Raw genomic sequence first — 292 nt, forward strand, 5'->3', positions numbered from 1 at the left:
GTATGCGCAAAAACTAGAATGAACGACCCCCCCCCCCTGCCAATAACGGCAACAAATAAATACAATAATTTTAATTAATATACGACAAAAGAAGCCAAATAAACGATACCAAACTACAACTGCAATATATATAGACGAAAATAAATGAAATAGACCGAGATAAACAAACAATAATAAACCTCAAAAAGGGAAAAAACAATAACGAAAAAAAATGTCTTTTTGAGATTTTTTTTCCTCCAAATTTTCGGACAATGGATTTTGTTTCTGTGATAAGTGGACAGAAGTTTAAGAA

The sequence above is a fragment of the Penaeus monodon genome, chromosome 29 (assembly GCF_015228065.2).
Source record: "Penaeus monodon isolate SGIC_2016 chromosome 29, NSTDA_Pmon_1, whole genome shotgun sequence".
NCBI lineage: Eukaryota > Metazoa > Arthropoda > Malacostraca > Decapoda > Penaeidae > Penaeus > Penaeus monodon.